A 22995-nucleotide genomic window follows, 5' to 3' on the forward strand; every position below is an offset into this window, starting at 1 on the left:
AAAAAAGATTTTAAACTTGAACTGTAAAGGCTCCAAACCCAGGAGCCAAATATAAAATCCCTCAGAGTTTATTATTTTGGAATGATTTTGAAGCCAATCTCATGATTTTTTTTCAAAATTGGGTGTTCATAATACTGATAGGTTCCTGGATTCCACTTCCCCTTCAGCAGGAGGTTTGTACATATTGACTTGATCCAAGATGCACAAGTGTTAAATATGTTCATGGCTTGGTCCTGAAAAATTATATGGTGGATACATCCAGAAATTCTGAGGTGGGTTTTGTGCACAGCATCTCTCAGGATCAGAACCAGAACCAGAACCAGGGGTGGCTCTAGGGATTTTGCTGCCCCAAGCACGGCAGGCAGGCTGCCTCTGGCAGGAGGTCCACCGAAGCCATGGGATCAGCAGACCCTCTGCAGGCATACCGCCGAAGGCAGCCTGCCTGCCGCCCTCGCGGCACCGGCAGAGCACCCCCCGTAGCTTGCTGCCCCAAGCACACGCTTGGCGTGCTTGGGCCTGGAGCCGCCCCTGCCCAGAACTGAAATAGAGACATAATACAACTGACTTCCCTGACCAGTTTTCACTGCAGTACGTGAGGACTGGATGATAATATCAGCCTGTTAGCAAGAGATTTTTTAGCTTCTTGCTCTCTCTCTATATATATATTTTTTCTTTTCTGAGTGAAAGTTATTTTAAAAGAGATCATTATTCTGTACACACATGCCAATCATCACTCTAATGTTAACACAGAATGTAGATTTCAAGAAATACTTAAGGATACTGACTCTTAAGCCCAGGAGGCAGGTGGTTTAATTTTCTTTTTTTTTCTTCCATGTTTTTTAATGTATTTCTTAAACTATGCTTAGTCATGTTGAGAATACATAATAGTTTGTCAAAAGATGTGTGGTGCTATTTTCCAGCCATGATATTGTTCCGCTTAACAGTGTCACAAGAATACGAACTTACGAAAGAAAAAATAATCAGATCTCAAAAAATCTGAGAAAGTGTAATAATAGCTGTGAAGAGCCAAACCTCTGTTGGTTTTGACACAGCCAGGTCAAATAAAGAGTGGTAAGAATTGTTTACAATGAGATTGTTATCATCTTTGCCTACCCCAAAAATTATTGATGAAATTTTTGTCAAATTTTCAATGAAAAATCACCTTTGAATAATTTCCAATGAAAAATCACCTTTGAACAGAGACCAAGCATGGAAACTTTAATTTAAAAAGGTGATTTTTTTTTTCAGAAATTTGCAAACTTCTAAAACAAGGATTCATATTTGAGATGATTTCGTTATTTTAACGATAGTGCTTGCTCATAGGCAACATCCATAATGAATACTGCTTGCATTTTTAGTAACTATTTAGTAACTAATGGGGTGCCTGCTATAGTGTCATTTTGTATGTTCTTGTTAGCAGAATCTTTATTAAATTATTGGCCACAGCTGTGAATCAAGTAAGATAAACTTTAACTTCCTAAAGAAAGATACAAATAGGTAGTTTAAAAAGTATATAGGAGAAAGGCCTTGGCGTGACTCTGGTGTATTGTAGGGATTTGCTTCTTTCTCTAAAGAACAAGGAATTGATTTAGTTGTCTGATAACAGTGAACTCTTTTTTCTCCAACATTGTTATAATGGGCTCTAAGCAAATCGTCTTTTTTGTCATTTTTCTGCTGAAGTTAACCTTGCAAACTTAAATAAATCCAGTTAAAGTGCTCAAGGCTAGCCTTAGTCAGAAATAATAGGGGGTACTGGACCTTTACTCCTCTGTCACCTGTAACCTAATGATCGTCCTTTTTTATCAGCATTGAAAAGGATCCCAATGTATCTATGTCATCATGGTGCCACACAAAACCTAGCATCAACTCAGAACATACTTGAGTTTAAAAGAACATGAATGTTCACTGAATGAGTTTCATGAATGTGTAGTGATTAGAATATATGAGGTATCATCTATTTTTGACAATACTCTTTTAAGAGGCTTGTCTATTTTTTTATTTATTTTCATTATCTTTCATGTAACTGAACACATGGCATATGGTAATGGAGGTAACAAATTAAACTATTAACAGCATACAGTGCAAACAAATTCCTTTCCTAGCTATTCATAGAATCATAGAATCATAGAATATCAGGGTTGGAAGGGACCTCAGGACGTCATCTAGCCCAGCTCCCTGCTCAAAGCACGACCAATTCCCAACTAAATCGTCCCAGCCAGGGCTTTGTCAAGCCTGACCTTAAAAACCTCTAAGGAAGGCAATTCCATCACCTCCCTACGTAACAAATTCCAGTGCTTCACCACCCTCCTAGGGAAAAAGTTTTTCCTAATATACAATCTGTCAGAACATTTGAGTAAATATATTGTCTTGATGAGCTGTGTTGTACTCTCAGAAGGTAAAGGTAGGCGAAAGCTGCTATAATTCTTTCTTGTAAAACACACAAAGACCAAATTCTGATCCACCAAGATTTCACCCACAATGCAGCCAAATCTTGTTTATTTCCCAGTATTGCTATTCAATGAATTACTGCAATCAGCTGGAAGAGCAATCTGTATATTGACACGAATGTGCACACCCCATTTATCTTCAGAATTCTTGTATCCACAATAAATAGATGTCATTTATGCAGTCATGAAAATATTTTGCTATGTGTAGTAATGACACAGCCATTTGTCCTCTTTGCTAAAACAATGGACTAGCCTCATGAAGGAGGTAATTTCTTCATAATTGTACTGACAGAAGTCTGATTATTATTAGATAACTCATTAAATAATTCAGACCCAGAATTATCATGCCCAATTTTGTCTCTGTTCAACTCTGTCCTCCTGATTTGAATGGAACATTTGGTATAAGGGGAACAAGATTTGGCCTTGAACAATCAACATTAGTGATACCCACTGTTGGCATAATTACTTTCTGTCACCAAGACTCTCCTCAGACAGGCAGCTTTCTCTGCTCACTTCCCCTCCTCTCTAGACATTCCTAAAGCCTCCAGGAATGCTTCACACATTCATCAGTGACCTTGAAATGGAACTGTGATTACCAAAGTTTGCACTTTACCCATCAACGCTTAAAATTAATCACAGTCTCTAGAAAACAAGAGAATTATCTGTTATTTCTATTTCTCTCTTTTTTCAATTAACACGCTGGATTAAGCTGTAGCACAATTCATTTTAAAGGAGTGCCATGTACATCTATATTTACTACAGAACCAGGCAAACCATTTTAAGGGAAGGAGATTAGTTTTGAATCTAATGTGGATTCCACTTTATTTTTTCCAGGTGTTACAGTTAGCCTTATGCCATTTGTTTTTATAAGAAGCCTGGGATGGATCCATCTATAACCTGTTAAATTCAAGGGGAAAAAATAACACCAAACAAATTAATTTCCTTTTCAATGAATGTGTAATAGACATGTTGGTGGAGGCCACTGAAAACTTGATTTAGAGGAATATTCTGTAGTGCGCTATAGAAAGATCCCATACTAGAATACTTCCTTAGGGTCCCTTAGAGTTACGGATTATTAGATTCTCTTTATCAGTTTTCAGAATGCCACAGTGTTTTCAGTGGAGAACAGCTGGAAGAAGTGTTAACAGAGTTGTGTTGTTTACAGTGACCATGAAAGTGGAGAGAGTTTGGGGAAGGGAGGGAGGTTGAGGGGAGGAGGATGGCTGGATTATGTTCACAACATACACACAGAGAAGTTAGATAAAAATATAAATACTCTTGCTGGAAGGTTGCAAAATTACACTACTTTATTGCTTCGAATTCAGAACGATATCACAAAAGAACCCAAACGCAGAGAGAGACAAAGCAGACTGTTCCTTAAGGCAGAGAGAGACAACTCATCCCACCATTTTCTAAACTGGCTCTTTTCAGACTGGCTATCTCCTCACACCTTTTGAGTTCTCTAGCTATGGTAACCACTTTTGTTGGATGGAAATAAAGGAAAACAACATGAAAAAATAGGGACTCCGCTTTATTTTAAGAGACATTTTATGAAAATAACATTTCCCTTAGCATATTCCCTTAGCATATCTAAAGTGTACATTTTTACTGCCCTCAACTGCACCAAGAAATTATCATAAGTTTCAATTAATGTTTAAAATGGTAATTATTATCAGTTTTAATACATTGCCACAGAGGGCAGGGCAAGAAGTAATGGGTTCAAACTATAGAATAGCAGATTTAGATTAAATCTCAGGAAAAAACTTCCTAACTGTAAGAACAGTAGGACTGTGGCTCAGACTGCATAGGGAGATTGTAGAAGCTCCCTCACTGGATGTTTTCAGAAAGAAGCTGGATAACCATCTGTCTTGGATGGTTTAGACACAACAAATCCTGCATCTTGGGGGTTAGACTAGATGACCATTATGGTCCCTTCTAACCCACTGCTCTGTGATTTCAACAAATCTTAAAATAAGGGACAGGTGGTCACCCTAACACTAGCCTGCAAGCAGGACATGGACCCCCCCTTCATACGCACACAAACACACATGTATGCTCTTAAAACAATCCAATGTGATTCCAGCAAAGCCTTAGGCATACCCAAGATGTCTGAGGAGATATTGGAAAGACAAGATGGTACAGAATGTCCGCCTCTTAATGCCCAACTCTGTTGGCTTGAGAGAAAGAGAAGAGGGAGTAGACACTGTACTCAGGAGAGTGCAGAGACTTCAGCTTTACCTGGATGCTACGTGGGGACCACAAAGCAACAAGGCAGCTTGCACATACAGAGCCCTTTTGCTCCTTTAGGGTCTAAGACAAAGCCCACTGAAGTCACTTTGCAGTAGGCTCTGGCTCAGGCCTCCAGGACCTGATCAGGGAAATCTTGGGATAATTGGACCATAAAGCTTAAGTAGTGCATAGGAGCTTGTGAGGGCTCCCTATGCATCTGTAAATATCAGCCATAATGATAGCAGGGGTCAGCAACCTTTCAGAAGTGCTGTGCCGAGTCTTCGTTTATTCACTCTAATTTAAGGTTTTGCGCACCAGTCATACATTTTAACGTTTTTAGAAGGTCTCATTCTCTAAGTTTATAATATATAACTAAACTGTTGTATTTAAAGTAAATAAGGTTTGTAAAATGTTTAAGAAGCGTCACTTAAAATTAAATTAAAATACAGAACCCCCCCAGACCGGTAGCCAGGACCTGGGCAGTGTGAGTGCCACTGAAAATCAGCTCACGTGCCGCCTTTGGCATGCATACCATAGGTTGTCTACCCCGATAATAATGTGTGTGTGTTGCTAAAAATATTTTGGGTTGTAACGTTCCTTGGAAGTCTGTGAAGCACTCTGCATACTCGTGATGGTTCAAGTGCGGAAAAAGAGAACACCCAGATAAAATTTCCTTTGTTAAATCTGCCTGTCCTTAAACTTTACTGCACTTTTTTTGATGACTTGGGAGGTTTCTTTGCTTACTGTTTTGGAACTCTGCCTAATGTTTTGGTTAAGCTAGAACTTTCTATCTTATAATTAATCTCCTTGTTCTGTATGTTCATATAATAAAAATGCAGAACAAATGAGCACTCAAAATGCTAGATGTATAATGAATACTTAGGTTTAAATGTAACTATTTTCCTGACAGGGACACAGTGCTATAAGCAAATGGCTGTCTAAAATTATTCTTGTGCCAGGTTCTTGCCTTTTTATAGGTTATGCAATAAGAAACTGCATACATTCAGCAATTATGCAATTATACCCATACCTAAAACATTTTAAAAAACCCATGAATCCACTGTATTCATTATTTGTACTGAAAATTTAAATGTGTTGGTCTTATCACCACGTGCATGCAGGGTGAATAAATGAATGTTTTCTGTATTGATTTTGAAAAGACTATCCACTATGGCTCATGGTGAAGAAAGAATATAGTGAATATGTTCAGGTAGAGTGTATTTTTGTGAACATGACCATTGGAGTTAGGAAACTATATGGAGCACAGTAAAGCTTAACATGGATGTAAGACTCTATCCTTAATGCTAAGCTTTCAGGTTCAAAAAGGGCCTATAATAATTGCTCACTAGAAAAGACAGGTAACCCCACATTGTCTGCTGATGTAACTCCATTGATTTCATTAGAGCATTACCAGCAGAGAATTTGGCCCCAAGTCTCACATGGTGTTCCCACTTTTTGAGTTAGGAGGGGATTGGGTATCTCAGCCTGCCAGAGACCACATGTGGGGAAAAATCTTTGGCTAGTGGAGTTAAGTATTTGCCTAGATTGAGAGATTGTTGAGAGGTTTCACACCTTGTCCTCAATAGATGGATACAGACAGCATTCAATAGGAAAAGGACCAAAAGTCGTTAGGGTAACGTACAGGAATGTACTTGACAATTTTTTTTTAATAACAAAAACACACTAAAATTGGGTCATTTTCTTTTACGAAGGAAGCTGTTATTAAATCTGCATTTCTTAGCTGAATCCTTTTTTTGCACTACTTTAAAATTGTATAATTGGACAGATAGTTGTGTTTTTCATTTTGTTCTGCTTGTTTTCAAATAATGGATAATTTACAGTCTTCTCCCTCCCCCTTTTTATGAACAGGACACTTGAGGTTAGAAGATATAAGTCATAAGGTGACCACAATAGACTATTGATTGGGCCTAAAATCTCTACGCTCTGCTTGCTCTAGTGGCACAGACTGCAGTGGAAGGCCCTTGTTATCTGAAAATCTGTGTAGAGGGCTGAGTCAAAGTGACTCAAGGTATAGTAACTCCTCACTTAACATTGTGGCTATGTTCCTGAAAAATGCGACTAAGCGAAACGATGTTAAGCGAATCCAATTTCCCCAAAAGAATTAATGTAAATGTGGGGGTTAGGTTCCAGGGATTTTTTTCACCAGAAAAAAGACTATATATACACACACCCACACACACACACAGAGTATAAGTTTTAAGTGAACAATTTAATACTGGTACACAGTGATGATGATTGTGAAGCTTGGTTGAGGTGGAGGAGTCAGAGGGTGGGATATTTCCCTTACTACTAAATGATTAACTAGCAATTGGCTGAGCCCTCAAGGGTTAACTCTCTCACTCTGCAAGGCAGCAGGAATGGAGGGAGATATGCATATTTCCCTTAAGTACACTGCCTTGTTAATTAGATCAGCTTGCTGAGACCACAGCCCTGGTGTTCCCCTGCCTGCTCTATGGAAGATGGGGTAAGCAGGGTGCAGGAGCAGGGGGGAGGCGGGCACCCTGACAGCCCACCTCTTCCTTCCCTCCCTCCCCCGGCACAGCAAGCAGGAGTCTGGGGGAGCAGCTCCAAGGCAGAGGGCAGGAGCAGCACATGGCAGTGCGGGGAGGGACACAGCTAAACTGCAGGCAGCTGCTGCACAGGGAATTTAGGGGAGTAGGGAGCGGATAGGGGTTGCTGGTCCACCCTGATTCCGAGCCCCCACCAGCTAGCTGCAATGGGCTGCTCTTCCTGCAAGCAGTAGACAAAGCAGGCAGCTGCCAAACAACGTTAGAAGGGAGCATTACACAACTTTAAACAAACATTTTCCCTAATTGATCAGCAATGTAACAACGAAACAACATTAACTGGGACGAGTTTAAGTGAGGAGTTACTGTACACTTATATTTCTCCACTGGTGGGGTCCACTAGCTCGCCAGTGCAGCTTTAAAAATGGGGGTGCCATTGCTTGCTGGGAAAAGGATATGTCCAGGTAACTCCTGAGGAGTTCTCAATGCAAGTTCAAGCTGACCTCTTGGGTTGGAACCCCCACAGAAGGTAACAGTGCAAACCTCACACACACTACCTAAGGGCTGAATGTACACATGGAACAGCGGCTTCTCTTATTATCTGCACTAATGAAACAAGCTTTCATCCAGTATAAACAGGTTAGTCTCAGCAGAAGCTCTACTGCAGTAGCATAACTTTTCAGTAATAGAAAAACTGGGGGAAAAAATTGACTTGGTCCCTGAAGAAGAATCATGTCAGAATCCTTGGATCACAAATGATATTTGCTCTGAAGAGTCTAAAACAAAGGAGTCTAAATAACCTGCACAAGCTGAGAAAGTTCCATCAGTGATAAAATTGTCAAATAGAATATTATCAGAATAAATATAACTACTAAATATGTTAAAAGGAGAAAGGTTTTTTGGTAATAGGAGTCCATCTAAATAAGTGCCCAGAGTGACTTTGAAATAACAGCACATGTTAAAGGTTATCAGAGGGGAAAACGTGAGCTAACATTCAGGACAGAAATTTAGAATATAAACCCATTCATTTTTGCTGACATGTTGGCTTTCCAATTTAATTTTTGCTAGTGGTACTTCACTGTTTCACTTAGATTTCTACTGCTGATTTGCAGTTTCTTTTTGTGAAACTTTTATCTTTATTTCTTCTTCACATTACTTTTAGTATGTTTGTTTTTGAGAGATGTAGACATAGTGCTAGGTTAATTAATGGGGTACATACATAAGAAAAATGCTGAACTCTTAACAGACAACATTCCTATGTATTATTTGACAGCTTTTAAAATGTTACAAAATATTGTCCAGTAGTTATATATCATAGCGATCACATAATATATATCACTCTCAATCTTCAAAGCACTTTTCTTGTGTTTATTAACCCCATGTACGTGAGCAGGTAGTATTATCTGTACTTCATGTTTGGGAATACAGACAAGAGACATTCTTTGCTGAAGGACGCATCGGAAATCAGTGTCAGAGTCCTAATTATAATTCAGGAATTCCTGGGTCTTGCTGTAGTTCTGAGACCACTAAACTATGCCACACTATCAGTATATTCAAACAGCAGAGAGATTTGTTCATTATGAACAGAAATCTAGTCTATTTAACTCTGCCCTCAGCTGCTCATGCCTGTCTCCCATCAGTGTCAATAGAAGTCGAATGTGCCTGTATGATGATAGAATTTATCCCCAAATGTGACAGTAGGGAACTAAAATGTATTGAATTAATCCTACCTAACTGATACAGTTTTGAAAATGGAAAATCTGCCATTGTTTTAGTTATGTACTAGATGCGAGATTTTTTTTCTGGTTTACAGAATTCTTACAGCCCTTCCTACTTTTCACTACTGTTATTTACTGTGGTTTTGGTCTTGCTCCTTCCCATTGCCTTAATATTTTTTTTATGTAGCATACTTTTTTTGGTTTTCTGTGCCTTGAGTACAGAATTTGTAAGTACTGGTCTCTCTTCAACCATTAGCTGACAAACTCACAGATTTACCAATGACTGCACCACACCTTTAACCAACTGGGAATTTGGCTGGCTGGCTGGCTGAATGAAGGGAACAGTGCTTTATGGAGGGGAGAGGAGAGAAAGAAGTAAAACTGCTGAAAAGGGATCAAGGGGTGACACTGACAACCCCTGGAATTTGGATGGGCCAAAGGGCTTAAAAGGGGCAGCTCATGGTCTGAAGCCCCTTTTCACGTGGAGCAGGCTGAAGCGGCACCTACCCACCCTCCCTCCCCTTAAGGTGGTGAAATGGCAGATTTGGTCGAGACCTGTTGTGGGCATTGTGCTAGTCGACCCTTTTTAGGGGGGCTGGAAAGGAATTTTCCTTTACCACCAGATTGGCCTAGAGAGAGTTTGGGGTTTTCACCTTCCCTTCAGCAGGTTCAGGAAGGGCTTTGTTGACCTGTGGCATGAAGAGAGTTAACAGAGGTGCTGGAACAATTTGTTTAGTGATAGTACTGAGAGCCATTGAACTAAACTGTAAACCCTGTATATGATGGAAACCACTTTAAGCCAGAAGGTGCAGCAGCACCCCTAGTTCCGGCACTTATGGGAATTAGACTGTATGTTGCAACTCATTATTTTAGTGGAGTGGATGTCCAGTGCAGCTACTCCATAGGGAAGGTATCCTGTGACTGGATGAATGGCTTGGTAAAGGACTATGATTGGTAGGGCAGGGAGCCAACCCCCCCTTCTCTCAATTTGAATTCTGAGTAGGAGAAAATTAGATCTCCGGATAGCATTATTATTCTGTTAGTAAAGCTATTTTTTCTCTGCTTACAAGTATATATTTGATGCTCTGATCACTGAAAGAAAATCCTGTTAGAAGAGATCATTGCTGTTTATGGTTTATAACCCTAGAACTTCAGTAGAAAATGATAATCTGTTTATCTTCTAGCACAAACAGCATCTTGGTCAGCAACTGCTTTCTGAAATGGTAACTGAATTAATACTTGCATGCATGTAGTGGTCGCTGAACCAAAGTCAACTGTTGAATGACTACAGAGAGTCAAATCTTTCCTCTTGAAATGCAGAAGGCTACATTTTGAAAACAGTCATGACTCTATTTTATTCTCAAAAATGTCAATTGTGCACCTAGTGGCTTATTCAATTGAACATCCAAGTATTTAAGCATATTCAAAAAGTGATGATGAAAAGCATGAAAATTGTTGTATGCTAAAATAAGAACCTACAAATATTATGTGCCTAGTGTAGAGCAAAGGTACACGTGTAAGCCCATCTTTTCAAGCACATACATATATTTTTAGCATAACTGGTTCTCTAAACTGATTTATTTAGAAGTGCTTTATTTTTAATGGGTTAATCTTTATTTTCTACAAGTCAAAGACCCATTCTTAAATCCTGTCATAGTCTTCCTTTTGCCCACAGTGCTTGCTTTGAGGCCAGGCACAATTCTACCACAGCCTCCAAATCTTGTTATTTAGCCTGTTCCCCTCCTTGTCTTCTCTCCACCAAAGATGCTTTACTTACCATCCCATTTGCTTCCTCCTCCAAATCTTCCATGCTGTCCATATGCTTAGATTTCTCCTATTGCTACAAGTCCCCCCCCACACACTTCCTTTTTTGTCGATGTCTGCTAAATTCTGCAAACATTAACCCACATAAATCAGGGTCATGAGGTAATAATTTTATGTACACAAAGTTAATATTGTTTTATTTGTATCTGCTGTTCAGAGCAGGAACTGTATTTGTGTCTTGTCCAGCATTCAACATATTGTTAGTGTTTAACCAAGACAAAATATGATAGTAGTTCAGTTTCCACACCCATTCATTCTTTGGCTTTTTCACTCTGAATGGTAGCAAGGGAACCAATTAGTTCTAATTATGGCGGTGTTATCTATGATATGGACATCCTGCTAAGTACTGAATTGAGATAATTTCAGGTAGAGCATGGACCAGTCTTGAAAGAGAAAAAAAATTGTTCATTATTAACTTGAATTTTAGCTGGTGACATAAAGGATTTAGGTAAACCAATGAAAGAATGTAAACATCTGTGTAGATTGTGGGAATGAAATCAGAGACCTTTCAAAAAGGTAGCCCTGTATCCCTATAGTATTTTAAATCTTTTCATTTGAGAAACTGTTGCTACAAGCTCCTCCTCTTCTCTGCCTCCACCCTGTTTCTGCTTTTTTCTCAGTGGTAATGTATACTCTCAGGGCTCTACTATTTCCTCTCAGGCATTAGTTTCTTAAGGAAGACTTATTTGTGTAATACTTTGAAATGTGCAAGCGCTTCACAATAAAAAAAGTAGTTTAATCAGTGAGGCTCACTAGATGATTCCTGCAAATCCCTTACTATGCTGATTTGCAATTCCATCTGCCAGACCTACAACACTGCTTATTCAGCTTACCTGGAAATACTGTAGCATTTGAAATCATGGTAGTTTTCATTTGTTTTGCATTCTTTCTGCCTTCTTACTAGCTTTTACATTCACTTTAGTCATATGAAGAACTTTGTGATAAGCCTGATAGGTTATTTACCTAAATTTATGTTATGTCTTGCGGTCTCATAAGAGAGAAAATACTTTGTCAGGAACTTGTGTGTAATTGTGTGCCCAAAGCCTTTTTCTTTCTTCTCTGTCTCCTTTGTTCTGCTTACACAAGAGACTTCTGAAGTACACTCTGAAAGGCGTTGCTTTGAGGTGTTCTATTTATAATTTAGCTTTCTTAGTTAGACATTTATAAACTGTGCTGCACTTCTGTAGTGGTGATTTTACATGCTTGTATAAGGCATCTGCCTTTGTAAGGGTACTATAGGCAAAATCAGTAGAATTAAAAAGAAGCCAGAGAAGATCTGTCAGCTGTATTTATGAAAGCAACACCGTGAGACATAATGAGAATCAGATCATAGATGTTGTTATTGGATTTTTGATTTTTACAAATTGTAAAATAGATTGGGATTCTCAAATTTGGTCCATGTTCTACTATAGTTTATAGAGCCTTCCCTGGTAGTCTGTAGAATTAAAAACTTTTGAGAACTGTGAACTGATGTTAGATGAGTCAGTAGTCTGTATAAGAATCTTTCTGTAAGCAACCATTGAATTTGGAAACTACACAATGTGATTACTAAAGAAGCTTTCCTCCTTCTTCCAGGCTCTCAGCATGTCAGTAACTCCAACTAAGACTCCTCTACACAGTGACAAAGTTTGATTAAATATGTTTAAGGAAGTTTGTGACCCCAGAGGTGATCCTGGCAATTACAGGCCGGTAAACCTGACTTCAGTACCGGGCAAACTGGTTGAAACTACAGTAAAGAACAAAATTGTCAGACACATAGATGAACATAATCTGTTGAGGAAGGGTCAACATTGTTTTTGTAAAGGGAAATTATGCCTTACAATCTCCTAGAATTCTTTGATGGGGTCAACAAGCATGTGGACAATGGGAATCCAATGGATATAGTGTACTTAGATTTTCAGAAAGCCTTTGACAAGATCCCTCACCAAAGGTTCTTAAGCAAAGTAAACTGTCATGGGATAAGAGGTAAGCTCCTCTCCTGGACGGGTAACTGGTTAAAAGATAGGAAACAAAGGGTAGGAATAAATTATCAGTTTTCAGACTAGAGAGAGGCAAATAGTGGTGTCCCCAACGGGTCTGTGCTGGGCCCAGTACTATTCAACATATTCATAAATGATCTCAAAAAAGCAGTAAAGAGTGAGGTGGCAAAATTTGCCGATGATAAAAAATGGCTCAAGATAATTAAGTCCCAAGCAGACTTTGAAGAGCTGCAAAGGGATCACTCAAAACTGAATGACTGGGCAACAAAATGCAAATGTAATTCAGTGCTGATAAATGAAAAGTAATGCACATTGGAAAATATAATACCAACTAGACATATAAAATAAGGGGCTCTAAATTGGCTGTTACTACTCAAGAAAGAAATCTTGGAGTCATTGTGGAAAGTTCTCTGAAAACATCCACTCAGTGTGCAGCAGCAGTCAAAAAAGCGAACAGAATATTTGGAATCATTAAGAAAGGGATAGATAATAAAATATCATATTGCCTCTATGTAAATCCATGGTATACCCACATCTTGAATATTGCATGCAGATCTCAAAAAAGATATATTGGAATTGGAAAAGGTTCATAAAAGGGCAACAGAAATGATTAGGGGTATGAAGAGGTATGAGGGGTATGAGGTCTGAGGAGAGATTAATAAAATTGGGAATTTTCAGCTTGGAAAAGAGACGACTAAGGGTGGGGGATATGATCCAGGGCTATAAAATCATGATTGGCATGGAGAAAGTAAATAAGGAAGCGTTATTTACTCCTTTTCATAACACAAGAAGTAGGTAGCACCAAATGAACTGAACAGGCAGCAGGTTTGAAACAAATGAAACAAAAATATTTTTTCATATCATGCACAGTCAACCTGTGGAACTCCTTGCCAGAGAATGTTGTGAAGGCCAAGATTATAACAGGGTTCAAAAAGAGAACTCGATAAGTTCATGGAGGATAGGTCCATCAGTGGCTATTAGCCAAGTTTGACAGGGATGGTATCCCTAGCCTCTGTTTACCAGAAGCTAGGAATAGGCCACAGTGGATGGATCACTTGATGATTACCTATTACAGTGTTTCTCAAACTGGGGTCGCCACTTGTGTAGGGAAAGCCCTGGCGGGCTGTGCCAGTTTGTTTACCTGTCGCGTCCGCAGGTCCGGCCGATCGCGGCTCCCACTGGCCACGGTTCGCCGCTACAGGTAAATGGGAGCTGCTGGAAGCAGCGGCCAGTATGGCCCTCAGCCCGCAACACTTCCAGCAGCTCCCATTGGCCCAGAGCAGTGAACCGCGACAGGTGGAAGCCACGATTGGCCGGACCTGCGGACGGGGCAGGTAAACAAACTAGTCCGGCCCGCCAGGGGCTTTCCCTGCACAAGCGGCGACCCCGGTTTGAGAAACACTGATTTAAACCCTTTAAAATGTATAATTTTATTGTTCAAATCAGGTTTAAAAAATGAATACTTTCTATAAGGATCAATTTCTTTTCCAATGTACTATACTATTTCATATATGCGAAAATACAGGATTTTAAAAAAAAAACATCCTGACAAGGTGGAAAACAAGTTCAAATGATAATGGTATGTGTAAACTTTCTTCATAGCTAGAATGATATTCAATGCATTATTGTCCTTCAGGAAGAATAGCAAATGTTTGATGCACTGTTTTTGTTTGTTTTGTTTGTCATTACATGGCGCATATGGGAATGTAAAACACAATTAAAATAAAATAACAAAAGGCTAGTATGTTCATCTTAGTTTTGTCCCATTGTCTATCATTGCATAACTGTCCAAGAGAGAGGTAGTTTTCCTGAATAGTTAGGGGAAAAATTCAGAATCAAACAAAACAGTGACTTATTTCCATTCAACTGCAATTTAATCTGTGTTGAAGGAGGTAAAAAAGGATGCTCTATGCCTTGATTGAGATCAAGTACATCCCAGGTGTTGTTCCTAAACAGAATGAAAAGCTATTGCTGAATGAACTATTCAGTGTTATCCTTTGTCTTTTAATAATGTATGTTTTACTATAGCAACTATGAATATTAACATTAGAAATTTAACACTGATCTTGTAGTCCCTAAACCAGGAGAACTACAACTGATTGCAATGGGGAATTTTGCCTGTCAGGTCTGTGGCCTGGGTCATTCTGCGGTAATACAACTGGCAGACTTTATGAAGGTTATATTAAAGAATGTAATTCAGATAAACTGAATTCTGCCTCTTCCAAATGAACGGAAATATCCCATTTATCTGTTGTGTCTGATGGCTTTGGGAGAAAATACCTAAGATATTTCATGGCAGAACAAAGAAAAAACACAATTGTATATTTCATTTTGCCAGAGGCTACAATTCAACATTCAAAATGAGTTCAGGAGCATGCTGTGGAGCAATTTAGTATGGGGAGGTTTCCTTGAGATAAAGACAAGAAAATTAAGTATAGAAGCTGAAAAATTCAATAACTAATTTAAAGAAAAATTTGCAGATGAAAACTTGAGATGGGCTTTAAAATATAATTGATTATGTATGCATCTGTACTTAATCATCTATTTATTAAAAGCATTTCTACAGGAAGATTCACTGAGAAAACATAGCTTTTCTCTTTTGGACTATTTTCCATCTAAAATCCAGACATGCCAAACCTGCGAAAAAACACAGAAATTGGGCTTGTTTTGGCTCAATTGTCTTGTGAGTTGCTTGTTGGCTAGTTTTTGGCTTGTAGCTTGTTGTAGCTTGTTGCTGCTTTCTTTTTTTTTTCTTTTTGATCGGCTCCCAGCAAGCAGGGGCAAGGGGGGGAGAGAGTCAGGGGTGCCCAGTGCACCTGCCCCAGACCCAGACTGCACGCCGTGGGGATCTAGTCACACACAGTGTTGGGCTTCTCAGTGACTGGTTTGTTTTGGCCTTGTTTTGAAATGAGATTAGCTTGATTTTTGACATATTATGAAAGTCGGCGTGCTTATCTAGTGCGTGAAAGTTGGCAACTGTACTAAAATCAGTTTCAGGATCCCTAAATTCAGGCTGCTAACAATTGGAACAATATTAAATAACATTTAAACTCCACAAATCCAGAGCAAATCCAGCCTCTCTTCTGTGGCTGAAGTGTCACCCCATGTGCAAGAATGCTATTGTTCCATTGCCCAATAATGGCTTGGTGTGGGAAGCCACATAGGGAGCGTGTGATCAATGTGTGGCAGTGTGCAGGGGGCAAAGGGAGGCAGAGCATGGACAGAACGTACGCTCTGCAGAGCAGCTCCAAAGCCTGGAAATGATTTATCAAAATGTATTTGTGTGTTCATCTCTTTTGTCAGTCATTAGTTGCCTGCAATATTCAGGTTTGTGCCAGGACAGTAGTTGGTAAAATGAGAATGCATTTGGAACATCTGCAGGCAGTGGCTTGTTGCAGAATGGGGGGCTGCAGAATGGGAACCTCAGCGTGGTAAAGCAAACATTCATGAAACCGTTCACTCTGGAATTGGACAAACATTGTGTGGAAATTGCAAGATGGTGGGATAATTCTTAAGGTTGTTCCTCCCCATTGTAAAAGGATGTTTTTTCCAGTGTGTGAAGGAGACATAGGCCCTGGTTGTAATTGTTATACGCAGGATTAACAGACACAGGGATATGACAAGATGAGAATCAGAGCTATAGCATATGTTGTGTACTCTATGGGCCTTTGTAGTTCATTCAAAAGCTGCATTAAAATCAGAGACAGTATACTGAAATAATTAAATAATTTTGGTTTGAGAAATCCAGTTTTGTTGTCTTCAGCCATTTACCCATGATAATGTGTGTTAAAAGGGGAGTGTGCAGTATTTTCCAGCCTTTATTCTTATTTTGCTTTTTAAAGGCTTTGAAATTGAGTTCAGTATGTCTCTTACTAGAGACGTGACATCTTTCTCTTATCTGTGAAAGAAAATAATACAATTTTGCTTTAAATAAAGAATATAATGCGTACTGAATTCATAGATTCCAAGACCAAAAGAAACCATTCTGATCATCCAGTCCGAGCCCCTGTATAACACAAGCCATTGAACTTTCCCCCAAATAATTTCTAAAGCATATCTTTTAGAAAAACATTAAATATTGATTTAAAAATGGTCAGTGATGAAGACCCTTTCATAACCTTGATAAGTTGTTCCAAATCGTTAATTATTTTCACTGTGAAAAATGTACACCTTATTTCCTGGATCAATCTGTCTAGCTTGAACTTTCAGCCACTAGATCATGTTATACCTGTCTCTGCTAGATTGAAGAGCCCATTATTAAATATTTCTCTCATCTAGATACTAGACTATAATCAAGACACCCCTTAACCTTCTTTTGTTAAACTAAATAGATTTAGTTCCTTGATTCTATGGCTGTAAGGCACTTTCCTAATCCTTTAATCATTCTCGTGGCTCTTCTCTGTATCCTCTTCAGTTTATCAACATCCTCCTTGAATTGTGGGTACCAGAACTAGACACAATATTCTAGCAGTTGGTCATACCAGGGTCAGATACAGAAGTAAAATAACCTCTCTACTCACCTGTTTATGCACCCAATAATTGTATTAGTGCATTTGACCACAGCTGTGCACTAACAGCTCATGTTTAGTTGATTATCCATCACAACCCCCGAATCATTTTCAGAGTCATTGCTTCCCAAGATGCAGTCCCCCATCCTGTAAGTATGGCCTACATTCTTGTTCTTAGGTGTATGTCTTTACATTTAGCCTTATTAAAACACATATTGTTTGCTTGCACCCAGCTTACTAAGTGATATAGATCACTCTTTATCAGAGACCTTGTCTCTTCATTATTTACCATCTTTCCCCTCCCATTTTTTGTCAACTATGAATTATGTTATGTTACTAGAAACACACCTGTTCATTGATGATTTCCTGTTTACATTTACATTATGAGACCTATCTATTAGCTAGCTTTTAACCCACTTAATGAGTGCTATGTTAATTTTATATTGTTCTAGATTTTAATCAAAATGTCATGTGGTACCAAGTCAGACATCAAAGTCTATGTATATTACACAAACATTATTGTCATTAACAACCAAACTTGTCAGTTCATAAAAGAAGAAAATCAAGTTAATTTAATAAGATCTGTTTTCCAAAAACCAATGTTCATTGGCACTAATTATATTACCCTCTTTTAGTTCTTTATTAATCAAGTCCTGTATCAGCCAGTACATTAACTTGCCTGGGATTAATGTTGTTTACTCTTTTTAAAATATTGGTATTATATTGGTGTTCTGGAACTTCCCCAATGTATCAAGACTTATTGAAAAGCATCATTAACAGTCCAATGAGCTCCTCAGCTGGCTCTTTTAAAACTCTTGGATGCAAGTTACCCGACCTGCTGATTTAAAAATATCTGCCTTTAATAGCTGTGCTTTAACATCTTCCTGAGGTACAAGTGGAATGGAAAGTGTGTTATCACATTATATGATTACATAATCTGTTTTTCCCCAAATATAGAACAGAAATATTTATTTAACACTTTTGCTTTTTCTGCATTATTATTGATAATTCTACCATTTCCATCTAGTAATGGATGAATACCATTGTTAGTATTCTTTTTATTCTTTACATGTTTAAAAAACTCATTCTTATTGTCGTTAACTCTGCCGGCCATTGATTATTCCTTGTGCTTTGTTTCTCTTATCAATTTTCTACAATTGCTAGCTTCAGATTTATATTCATTACTATCAGCTTCCCATTTCTTTCATTTGTGTGCTCTCTCTCTCTCACACACAAACACACACACGCTCACACACACACACACACACGCACACACACATATTTTAAAAAATAGCTATTTTCACTTTTCCTATAAACCAGATTGGTTTTCTAAACCAATATGGTCTTCTTCCTCGATTGTGGAATTTTGGCATTTTGGGGCCTCTAGTAAAGTGTTCTTAAACAATTTCTACTTATACAACAATTTCCAATTTATTCACACTTTTTTTATTACATTCTTCCTCTCTGCTGATTTGGCTCATAATTGTTTTCAGCTTTGTGAAACTGGTCCTTTTAAAGCACCAAGCATATATATTACTGATCTGGATTTTATTCTATTTGCATGTTATAAATGTGATCAATGCATGATTGCTTTTAATTCTATGATCAGTTCCTCTTTATTGGTCAAGACAATGTCGAATGTAGAATTCCTCTGTGTTGGATGCAGCCCTTTATGAGTTAAGAAATTGTCATTTATCATATTTAGAAATTCCAAGGATGTTTTAGTTCTGGTTGTCATAACCTAGTCCCAGATTTGGACCTTAGCGTCCAAAATATGGAGGTTAGCATGAAAACCTCCAAGCTTAGTTACCAGCTTGGACCTGGTATTGCTGCCACCACCCAAAAAATTAGATTGTTTTGGGGCACTCTGGTCCCTCTGAAAAACCTTCCCTGGGGACCCCAAGACCCAAACCCTTGAGTCTCACAACAAAGGGAAAGAAATCTTTTCCCTTCCCCCCTCCAGGTGCTCCTGGAGAGATACACAGACACAAGCTCTGTGAATCTAAACAGAGGGACTCCCCCCTCCCCGTTCCCAGTCCTGGAGAACAGAATTACCGAGAGTTAATCTCTCTTTCCCCCCTCACCCAGAGGGTATGCAAAGTCAGGCAAATAAATCTAACACACACAGATCTCCCTCTGACTTTTTCCTCCCACCAATTCTCTGGTGAGCTGCAGACCCAACACCCTGGAATTTCCCACTAAAGAAAAACTCCAACAGGTCTTAAAAAGAAAGCGGTATATAAAAAGAAAGAAAAATACATAAAAATGGTCTCTGTATTAAGGTGACAAGTACAGGGTCAATTGCTTAAAAGAATATTGAATAAACAGCCTTATTCAAAAAGAATACAATCCAAAGCACTCCAGCAACTATAGTCATGTAAATACAAAAGAAACATATAAATTCTATCTGATCTTTTCGTACTTACAACTGGAAACAGAAGATTAGAAAACAGAAATCACTTCTCAAAGCTGAGAGAAAAGCAGGCAGACAGACAAAGACTCAGACACAACCTTCCCTCCACCCAGAGTTGAAAAAATCCGGTTTCCTGATTGGTCCTCTGGTCAGGTGCTTCAGGTGAATGAGACATTAACCCTTAGCTATCTGTTTATGACACTGGTAGCATAAGATGTTTAACATATGTCACTCAAAATTATGTCCCCCATGATAAAACATCTCCTCCCCCCCACACACACTATAAATAGGTGAGTAAGGAGCCAGTCATCCTGTTCCCTCAAGTGATTCAATGGTCTGTAGCAGACACCAACCATTACCCCATATTTGTGCTTTAGGACAGTCATCCTTAATTCAAGATAATTTTCATTTGAGTTATTAGTGATTCAGAAGCAGATAATGCCGTGTTTTACATAGAGTGCCACTCCCTCGCTCCTTTTGCACAGTTCCTAAATAGGTTATAACCTTTGATTTTAATATTCCAGTCATGAGAATCATCTCACCTTATTATCCAGGTTTCAGTAATACCAGCTTGATCAAATTCACGCTTATAAATGAGTAACTTCAATTCCTCTTGTTTGTTACATAGACTCTTAGCATTAGTGTACTGTAAAGTAAAGAGTTTATTCACTTCATGTCCTTTGGTTCCTTGATTAATTTTGTTCTCAACACCTAAATTTTGTACTTCCCTCTTTTTACCCTTACCTTTTGTTATTGATTTCATGCCATCCTGACTACTCTAGCTGGCCTGTTTCTGAGAATATTGGTCCCTCTTCTTCTGATGTGGAGGCCATCCAAACTATTTTGCCCTTCTCCCCGTAGAAGGTGGACCAAAATCCTCCATCCTAGACCACTTACCTAGCCATCAGGTTCACTGCGAGAATCATCTGCCTTCTGTCTTCCTTTGCTTGTGGGGCAGGAAGTATCAGAGAAGTATATTAAAGAAGATTGGTTCGACATTCTTCTTCAGCATGCTTCCAAGTTCCCTGAAGTCGGGTCACAATGGCTTGTGGAGAGTCTTACTATCCAGATATTAAAACTATACATTGGAAATTTAAATTTGTATTTGTGTAGGTGGTTTTCTGTTCCAGTTCCGTACATTCCTTATGTAAAACGTTAACTGGTTGTTCTCCATGACCGTGGATTCTAGTGGAAGCCAAGTGAATAGATTGGTAAACTTTTTGGGGAAAATGTGCAACCTTCCATGCTGTAGCCTGAACAATGATTACAATTTATAAGATTATGTATTGCAGTGCAACATGCACTTGTCATAGATAACAGGTTCTCTTCCTAGGCAGCTACTAAAAGTTAATTGAGAAGATGGAAATTAGTGAAACACACAGAGAAACTTTATTTAATGCAGACAACAATAATTGAAATCATATGCCAGGATCAATATACATGATAATTAGAATAAGATAAACACAGTAAAGTGGCTTCCTGAACTGTTCATACTTACAATCTTGCACTGTACATACTTACTACCTATTGGAAACAGAGATGGAGGGGAAAGTAAATAAAGTGCATCAGAAGGGAGCTCTTGATTCAGTTTACACCATCTCAGGGACCCAAGTACCTGAACAAATGGGAACTGGGTGTGGTATTTTATACGCTTCCTTATGGTAATAGTTTGGATATAAATACCATATTTTCTCCTTTACCCTGATTAAAATAAGGTCAATAGCTGCCCCTATCCACATGTGGCCTTTGGGGTGCCTATAATTAAGCATCAAGAATTAAAATTCATTATTTACATCACTTATTTCTTAATAATTCCTATATGTAAATATGATCTCACTGATTATATACTGCATAGCAACCTGCTTGTTGTGCACCCCCAAATCCCTTCTTGTGGAACTGTGGTGTACTTCTACTCATTTGTGGCTACTTTCTTATCTCTCAAAATGAGAGGGCAAAATATCTGGCATGGTGATATCTCCTTGGCCTACACTGTTCAGTAAAATCCCAGCTTTTAGCCTAACTATTCCCACAAAGCCTTAAACTGATATAACAGGCCCTTAACTATAGAAAGCTTAATAATCCATTTACTTATGTTCACTTACCTGCCCCCCCGCATGTTCCCCTTTCCAGTTTATAATCTGATAATGTCATTTTAGCTCTAGCAAGCATAAAATTACCCAAAACATTAGACAGACCATAGGTCATAAAGTCAGGTCTAGGGGATCCATGCCCTATATTTTGTCATGTTCACTCATGCGTTAACTATATTTTCAGCATATTTGCCTGTTTCATACTATGCATAATATCGTCAACAGCCTTTGCAAACAAAGAGAACCAGGGTTTATTTTCATGTTGGCTGAGCTATGACAATGAACAGGAAAGCTCTCTCTTACAGCCTCATCTTTTGGCAGTGTAGTCATCTGCTGAAGTGTTCCCTTTACACCTTCCATGTACACTGATGTAAAGGAACAGCTTAGGCTAGTGTAGATATTATCAGCACCAATGTGACATGTCTTTACTCAGGACATGACAGGTGAGTAAAGAAGAACTGAATTTCAAATGTTACATTAAAGTGTTGTTGAACTGGGGCCTTAAATGATGCCTAAAAGCCTTGCAATTCACCTTTAGAAAGACTTTCAAAATGTCATTTTGAGAGCACATTTTGTGAGTGTGGGAAGTGGGTGATGTATGCTGCAGTCTCCTTATGTAATGTGCTTTTTTAGAGTGCTATTTTGGCCTCATTAATATTTTTCCTTTGGCTCCCCATTGCTTTCTGAGGTGAAACTTTATACAGTTCTAACAATCGAGACTCCCCAGCTTTCATTACTGAATATCAATTGAATTTTATTCGGAAAAGCTGGGGGGTGATGATTTTGATTATGCTGATGTTGTAGAAAACATTACTTCCTGTGGGGTTTCAACGGCAAGGTAAAACGTCCAGCATGTAATGTTTGACTCAGCATAATAACATTTTTCCTTGGCTACCCAGATTATATTATGTTCAGGGAGCAGCTTTATTTGATATGTTATTAAACTAATTCTTACCACATTGTTGACACTCTGGCTTCACCTAGTATTTTTTGTGAAAATACTATGGGACGAACATGCTGAAAAAAGAGCAAGATGCCCCATTCCCATTTCCTATTTTGTAAACATGGCTTGTTTCTCTCTTATCTTCTGTACTGAACAGCTTTGAGCAACATCTGCTTACTGCCCGAAGGCTACCACTTTTGAAAAAGATTTATTGTAATTGTAACTGGGCTGATGAGAGAATGAAAAAAAAAAACCCAACAAGTTTTTTGTTTTCTAGTGAGTGGGCCTACATGTAAATGGTCAAATGCTCTCTGCA

The 22995-nt window shown here is 38.6% G+C and overlaps 1 protein-coding gene across 3 annotated transcripts in view; it reads left to right on the forward strand.

Moving 5' to 3' along the window:
- The window catches only part of CSMD1 (CUB and Sushi multiple domains 1), a 1994958-nt gene that overhangs the window by 243137 nt on the left and 1728826 nt on the right, over positions 1 to 22995 (forward strand). The gene's annotated exons all lie outside the window — the stretch shown is intronic.

Source organism: Gopherus flavomarginatus, chromosome 4 (assembly GCF_025201925.1).
Source record: "Gopherus flavomarginatus isolate rGopFla2 chromosome 4, rGopFla2.mat.asm, whole genome shotgun sequence".
Lineage (NCBI taxonomy): Eukaryota > Metazoa > Chordata > Testudines > Testudinidae > Gopherus > Gopherus flavomarginatus.